This window comes from Apium graveolens, unplaced genomic scaffold (genome assembly GCF_009905375.1).
Source record: "Apium graveolens cultivar Ventura unplaced genomic scaffold, ASM990537v1 ctg4063, whole genome shotgun sequence".
Lineage (NCBI taxonomy): Eukaryota > Viridiplantae > Streptophyta > Magnoliopsida > Apiales > Apiaceae > Apium > Apium graveolens.
In genome coordinates, this window is record NW_027418385.1 from 13,646 (window position 1) to 21,356 (window position 7,711).

A 7,711-nucleotide genomic window follows, 5' to 3' on the forward strand; every position below is an offset into this window, starting at 1 on the left:
GTGGTTGCTGGAATCCAGGTGGGTTAAACTGTTTACTCACTCCTTGCTGATATGGTGGCTGAATAACATTCTGATTATTCCCCCAGCTGAAATTTGGATGATTTCTGTTGTTAGGATGATAGATCGCTGGCACAGGCTGCTGTTGTCGCTGATAATTATTCACATACTGAACAGATTCGTTGACAAGAGAACACTGATCCGTAGCATGAGAACCTGCACAAAGCTCACAAACCATAGCTATTTGACTAACTCCATATGTAGCCAGAGAATCAACCTTCATTGATAGCGCTTGGAGCTGGGCTGCAATAGCGGTGGCTGCATCAACTTCCAGAATACCTGCTACCTTGCCTGACATCATCCTCTGAGTTGGGTTTTGATGCTCATTTGCAGCCATCGTCTCTATAAGATTATACGCCTCAGTATAGCTTTTAGCCCATAAGGCGCCTCCAGCTGCTGCATCGAGCATGGGCCGAGATTGGGCCCCCAAACCATTATAGAAACCAGTTATCACCATCCAATCCGGCATTCCATGATGTGGACATTTTCTCAACATTTCCTTGTAGCGTTCCCAAGCCTCGCACATAGATTCTGTAGGTTGCTGCGCAAACTGAGTAAGAGCACTCCTCATAGCAGCAGTCTTTGCCATCGGATAAAACTTCACCAGAAACTTTTGTGCAAGATCTTGCCACCTAGTGATGGACCCAGCTGGTTCAGAATGTAACCAGTCTTTAGCCTTGTCCCTCAGTGAGAATGGGAAAAGCCTCAACTTGAAAGCCTCATCAGTCACGCCATTATACTTAAAAGTACTGCAGATCTCGACAAAATTCCTTATGTGCATGTTGGGGTCTTCAGTTGCCGCTCCTCCAAAAGAAACAGAATTCTGCACCATCTGAATAGTGTCCGGCTTGATTTCAAAGGTGTTAGCTTGAATAGCCGGATGAAGGATGCTTGACTGAATGTCATCAATTTTAGGCCGAGAAAAATCCATAAGAGCTGGATCAGCTTGAACAATACGATCTCCCATGTTTACTGGTTCTTTCTGCTCAGTTCCTGAATCCGAATCCTCAAAATCTAACTTCTCCGGAATATCAAGAACTTCGTCTGTCTCCTCAGCTGTATCTAAAGTCCTCTTGCGAGCACGAGAACGAGTTTGCATAAACGCTTGCTAAAGTACCTGAAACACAACCGGAAAAATAAGTAACTACTACGTCCTAATCACTGAGTCCTAATGACCAATGATGGTAAGTACATAAACTAAACAAATACGCCGAGTCCCCGGCAGCGGCGCCAAAAACTTGTTAGGGCGAAAACACGCGCTAATATTCACGCAAGTATACGCGTTCGCAAGTAATATAGAATATTTTCTAGTTCGTTCCCTCAGAGACTCAGACTAAATTATTGTCTAATTAAACTCACTCACCAATGTATGATTACTTCTCAATGTTAAGACACTAACACTTAAAATTGTTGATTAAATATTAACTATAATTAACTACTTAATTAATCACTTAACTAACACTTCAATTTATCAATAATAAAACACTCATGAGATCACAACTTCATTATTACTTCCTTCTATAGCCATTGTTATTACCTTTAGCATGTGACATTGATGATATTAATCGAATAACACGAAACTGATAAAAGCCAACTTTCATTGTACTAATACCATTCTGCCAAGCATCCACAATTAAGATAGAAGTTGAATAGTCATCAATTATGTTGAGTTCCTATATGTCTACAGAAATTGACAACACAACGATTTAAGCACAAGTTATTCCTTTTGATTATATAGGGCAAATAAAACTGTTAGAATTACCCACTAATCATGCACAACGTACATGAACCTATGCTAGCATGGCAAGTTCTAAATCTCAAGATCCACCGTCGCTTCACAAGAGATTAACACCCTATCTTATATGTTCGCGACGCACATAAGACGAATACGCACAACCCATACTAGATATCATGCAATCATCACACACTAAAGTATTAAACGATTAACTAAAGAATTCCATAATAAATCCGTTGCAACCCCATGATCACGATTAGCCCATAATAGAACTTATCGTCATCATGGGTTCATATGAAATCATGACAAACAAACACAAGAAAATAATAACTAACTAATTATATTAAAACAGAGTACGTCACAAGAGTAAATAAGTTCAAAGCAAGAAAACTAGCATCCAACGTTACAACGAAACAAGAATCACAAGAAGATATGCTTCCTCTTCGTTGCGGTGTGCTAAATCGGTCTTCTTCCTTATCTCCTTCGCTTCTTGCGTACAAACACAATCTTCTTTTTAATCCACACTTGTGAAAACGTCTCAAATCTACTTACATAATAGTCCCATAAAACTCAGATTACATAGAAGTGGAAACCAAACAGAAGTAGAAGTCCTAAAATAATTTGTCTTTTCTCCCGACCCTGCGCGGCCCCTCAGCATAGTTGAGCGGGCGCTCAACTTGCTGCGCGGCCGCTCAGCAATGCTGAGCGGGCGCTCAGACCTCTACTGGAAAAAATCTGATTTTGCTCCGTTTCTTCGCCGTAATCTGCCCGTTTCTTTCCTCTCGCAATGGTGAACACATGCCAAGGCTTATTCTTGATGATTCCTCCCCCGAAATGTAACTAAAACCCTGAAATGCATAAACACTAAAAAACGCATCAAATACACAAAATACTTGATTTCAAGACAACAATTTAAGCCATTTTAAGACATTCTAAGTGGTATAAAATGCCACTTATCAGGCATCCTGATGATACTTCCTTAGCATTGACACATGGAACACATTATGAACTTGTTGTAGGTTCGGGGGTAAGGCTAGCTCGTAAGCCAACTTCCCAATCCGTCTTAGTATCTCAAAAGGTCCAATGTATCTTGGGCTTAGTTTTCCTTTCTTTCCGAATCTCATTAACCCCTTCCAAGGGGATACTTTTAGTAGTACTAAGTCCCCTACTCCATACTCCTTATCCTTTCGGACTAGGTCTGCATATTTCTTCTGTCTGTCTTGGGCTGTTACAAGCCGTCCTCTGATGAGATCCACTATGTCTTTGGTCCTTTGGACCACTTCGGGTCCGAGCATCTTCCGCTCTCCTACTTCATCCCAGTATAAGGGAGATTGACACCTTCTTCCGTACAGGGCCTCATAAGGCGGCATTCCGATGCTAGCATGAAAGCTATTGTTATAAGAAAACTCGATCAACGGCAGGTGATCATCCCAACTTCCTTTAAAGTCTATTGCACAGACTCTCAGCATATCCTCTTGTGTCTGGATGGTCCTTTCACTCTGCCCATCCGTCTGGGAATGGTACGCGGTACTCATATTTAACTTGGTCCTTGCACATTCTTGAAAGCTCCTCCAAAATCTGGAGTTGAACCTGGGGTCTCGGTCTAAGACAATGGACGCTGGGACTCCATGTCACGTCACTATTTCCTTAAGGTAAATGTCCACCAGTCTATCGACTGTGTATCTCTCATTGATAGGAATGAAATGAGCTGACTTTGTCAGTCGGTCTATAATCACCCATATGGCATCATGGTTGGCTTTCGTCCTTGGTAAGCCGACAACAAAATCCATGGCTATCTGTTCCCATTTCCATTCGGGAATCTCCAGGGGTCGTAAAAGTCCACTGGGTCTCTGGTGCTCTGCCTTTACTCTTTGGCAAGTCAAACATTTGCTTACCCACTCTGCTACGTCCCTCTTCATGTTGGGCCACCAGTAATATTCCTTCAAATCCCTATACATCTTGGTGCTTCCCGGGTGAATGGAATACCTTAAACTATGGCTTTCATCTAAAATCTCATCTTTAAGCTCTTGAACGTTCGGAACCCAAATCCGGTAGGAGTACCTCATTATCCCTTTATCATCTTTCTCAGTATGGATCTCTTCTCCAGTCATTGACTCTCTACCTTCATTCATTATTTTCTCTTGGCACAATCTGATCTTTTCCAATAACTCTAGCTGCATTGAGATCTCAAAAAGCTTTTCAGTTCCGGTTCCGGTTACCCTTACTTTTATTTCCATTCTCTCAAAATCCTTTATCAATTCTTCCGAAGTCATTATCATTCTGAGTCTTTCCTTTCTACTAAGGGCATCAGCCACCACATTGGCTTTCCCCGGGTGATAGAGAATCTCACAATCATAGTCCTTGATTAGCTCTAACCATCTCCTCTGGCGCATGTTGAGCTCTTTCTGCATAAATATGTACTTGAGGCTCTTATGGTTTGTGAAAATCTCGCACTTTTCTCCATACAAGTAGTGCCTCCAAATTTTTAGGGCAAAAACTATTGCTGCGAGCTCAAGGTCATGAGTAGGATATCTAATCTCGTATTCCTTCAGTTATCTCAACGCATACGCAATCACTTTACCGTGCTGCATAAGCACACACCCTAATCCTTTATGCGACGCGTCACTATATATCACAAAATGTCCTTTTCCGTCTGGCAATGCCAACACCGGGGCCGTTACCAACCTTTTCTTTAATTCCTGAAAACTGTTCTCGCATTTCTCCGTCCATTTAAACTTCTTTATCTTACGAGTAAGTCGTGTCAAAGGGGCTGCGATCTTCGCAAAGTCCTGTACAAATCTACGATAGTAGCCGACCAATCCTATGAAACTCCTTACCTCTGTGGGTGTGGTTGGCCTTTCCCAATTTGAGACAGCCTCTATCTTGGAGGGGTCGACCAATACTCCTTCTTTATTGATCACATGACCTAAAAACTGTACTTCATTCCGCCAGAATTCACACTTCGAGAATTTGGCAAATAACTGTTCCTCTCTGAGTATTCCTAGAGGTATCCTCAAATGCTCTGCATGTTCTGCCTCAGTCCTTGAGTAGATTAAAATATCATCGATAAAAACTATCACACACTCATCGATAAAAACTATCACACACTTGTCCAAGTACTTCTTAAATACTCTGTTCATTAAATCCATGAAAGCCGCTGGGGCGTTGGTTAATCCAAAGGACATTACCAAGAACTCATAGTGCCCATACCTGGTACGGAACGCGGTCTTGGAAATATCTTCGGGTTTAATCTTTAGCTGGTGATATCCAGTTCTCAGGTCAATCTTGGAAAAATAAACAGCATCCTTTAGCTGGTCGAACAGATCGTCTATTCTAGGTAGCGGGTACCTGTTCTTTATGGTTAGCTTGTTCAACTCTCGATAGTCGATGCACAGCCTCATGCTCCCATCCTTTTTCTTAACAGTTCTCCACACAGAGACACACTGGGTCTGATCATACCCTTATCCAAGAGTTCCTGCAATTGGGTAGCTAATTCCTTCATTTCTAATTGGGCTAACCAGTAAGGTGCCTTTGAAACTAGCGTCGTCCCTGGAACCAACTCAATAACAAATTCAATCACTCTATCGGGTGGTAATCCCGGAAGGTCTTGTGGGAATACGTCTACAAATTCGTTGACTACCGGAATATCTTGTAAGTTGGGCACCTCCTTCTGCGTGTCCACCATATAGGCTAGGTAAGCCTCATTTCCTTTTTGTTGCATCCTTCTGGCCTGGGCCATAGTCAAAAATTTCTGCGTCTGCCTCTTTCCTTTAAATATAACTTCTTTCTTTCCTGGGATGTTTATCTTAACTTTCTTCCCCTTACAGTCTATCTGAGCATCATTGCTAGATAGCCAGTCCATTCCTAAAATTACATCAAACTCCCCTAATTTAAAAGGAATCAGATCAACACTAAAAGATTGCTCCCCTATGCCTAACTCACAGGCGGGGTAAATCTGGTTAACAGGAATAATTTCATGATTGGCTATTTCTACTTGCAAGGGTTCTACCAAGGGTTCAGCCTTAAGTCTTAACTTACGCGCAAGGTCCTTTGATATAAAAGATTTAGTTGCTCCCGAATCAAATCAAACGTTTGCACTGACTGAATTTAGAGAAAGGGTACCTGGTATCACATCTGAGTCTTTCATAGCATCCTGGACTGTCATGTTGAAAGTCCTCGCAGTAGGTGGCTTATTGGAGATAGCCCTGCGGGCTCCTGAAGCTGCTGGTTTGTTCATTGGGCATTCCCTTTTCCAATGACCCGGGCGTCCACACTGATGATAAGTGGTGGTTGGAATGATGGCAGGGGTTGATGAAGGGCACTTAGTTGAATATTGACCTTCTCGACCGCACTTAAAGCAGGTTACTGGCTTTCCTTTACACTCCCTAGTGTGCATCCTTCCACAAGTGTTACAGGCTGGCAATGGGGGTCGAGACTGGTTGGAATAGGACATTCTTGACTTCTGGCCGCTCTGGCTCACATTCACGCTCATTGGCCGCTTAAACCCAGTGTTCTTTCCCGGTAGGGACACTGCTCCTCGATTAAATCTAGTTGGGAAGCTCCTTCCTGCGGAACCTCTACCCATGCTCATACTTTTCCTCTTTATTCCCTTCTTCTCTCTTTCCTTCTGCATTTATTCACTTCCGGTTTCTATAATTGTTGCCTTTTGCACCAGAGTGGCATAATCCGTAAGCTCAAAGATTGCCACTCTATTCTGAATCCACGGTTTCAGTCCCTGCTGAAACCTCCTAGCTTTCTTTTCCTCGGTGCTCACAAATTCCGGCACAAACCTTGATAACTCAGTAAATTTCGCTTCGTACTCTGCTACAGATAAGTTATTCTGCTTTAGCTCCAAGAACTTGAGCTCCATCTGGTTTTCCATAAACCTCGGGAAATACTTTCCCAGAAATAACTGACTGAATCTCTCCCAGGTTATAATAGCATCTGTCTCCATGTTTTTCTTGGCCTCCCACCAGTAGTTGGCCTCTCCTTTCAGAAGGTAGGTAGCAAATACAGTCTTCTGTGCTTCATCGGTACTCAGAATCTCAAAGGATTTCTCCATTTCCTTTAGCCATGCCCTTGCCTCAACTGGGTCGGCTGATTCGTGGAACTCAGGGGGCTTAAGGGACTTGAAAGCCCTGAAAGAGTTTGCCACAACATTGTTATTTCCTTGAGGGGGTGGGTTGGGTTGACGCTCCAAGTTCTGCCTTAGCAGTTGCATGAACTGGCCCATTGGGTCCATGCCTGGGTTTGGTATTGGTTGCCCAACCTCAGTTTCTCCTTCTTCAGCCTCTATCTCAAATCCCTCAATATCATATGTTTCCTCTTCCTCTTCATACAGGGAGTCATCATGTTCAACATAATCCTCATCTTCCTCTTCACTGTGTTCTTGGTTCCTACCGTCCTGGTTATGGCTTCCCTGGTCCTCAGATCCAGGGTTCGCCCTAGTTCCAATCTTTCTTGGCGGCATGATACTAATATTTTTTTTTTTTTGGGAAAATTCATCGTTAGGTCACAATCATACAGAACATTGTGCCTTGCACAGTTCTATAATGGGGAGAATGTATCTCGCAATTCTATTATATTATGACAGTTCTAATAAGAAGTGCAGTAATAATAATGATAAAAACAGTGATCTCGTCACTAAGGAACTGAACTGAAAAGAAACAAATATATACATAATACGAGAAATACATAGTTTGATCTGGTCAAAAGTACAACAGTGCTACAGCCATCTGTCCCAAAAGTGATACCCAAGAGTCTATCTGTCTAGTCAGAAAAAAGGATGCTATATACAAGTCAACTATCCCGGAAAATTGGCTCTTACTAAGGCCTCGACTAACTAGACAACTAGACTATCCCATCGCCAGTCCTGAATCACACATCGGAGCGGGTCAGCTCCCATACCCTTTCCATCGC

General features: G+C 42.6%; 1 non-coding gene across 1 annotated transcript; it reads left to right on the forward strand.

The window, feature by feature from the left end:
• Positions 1 to 524: 524 nt before the first annotated feature.
• On the forward strand, positions 525 to 631 carry LOC141701560 (small nucleolar RNA R71). The gene has a single exon (XR_012566830.1). It is a non-coding gene; the product is annotated as a small nucleolar RNA R71 (small nucleolar RNA).
• Positions 632 to 7,711: the final 7,080 nt, after the last annotated feature.